Source organism: Charadrius vociferus, unplaced genomic scaffold (assembly GCF_000708025.1).
Source record: "Charadrius vociferus isolate BGI_N301 unplaced genomic scaffold, ASM70802v2 scaffold119, whole genome shotgun sequence".
NCBI lineage: Eukaryota > Metazoa > Chordata > Aves > Charadriiformes > Charadriidae > Charadrius > Charadrius vociferus.
The window spans coordinates 1,249,327-1,249,620 of record NW_009650170.1 but is presented as its reverse complement, the minus strand read 5'-3'; the positions used below and the strand labels follow the sequence as shown (position 1 = coordinate 1,249,620).

The following is a 294-nucleotide window of genomic DNA, read 5'->3' as shown; positions in this document are numbered from 1 at the left end:
AGGAATCTGCAGGGCAGGGCTGCTGGGAAGCTGCGGTCCCAGGGGAGCAGTCCTGGCCTGCCGGGGCCCCCAGGCTGCACCCGCCAGGCACAGCCATCTTCTGGGCACAGCCCCCGGTGGTGAGTGCCCCACTGCCCAGAAAGGTGCCCTTGCCCAGGGCACTTGTGCTGCACTGGTGGGGTCCCAGCCCACATCTCCTGGGAGATCCTGCAGGGCCCCATGCACGGGAGTTGAACCCCCGCAGCTACACGCAGCCCCGCCTGGCCACGGGCAGCCACGTGCGTGTAAGCCAAA

The 294-nt window shown here is 69.0% G+C and overlaps 1 protein-coding gene across 1 annotated transcript in view; it reads left to right on the top strand.

Moving 5' to 3' along the window:
• LOC104293087 (laminin subunit beta-2-like) overlaps nt 1-294 on the top strand; it is a 13,372-nt gene that overhangs the window by 942 nt on the left and 12,136 nt on the right. The gene's annotated exons all lie outside the window — the stretch shown is intronic.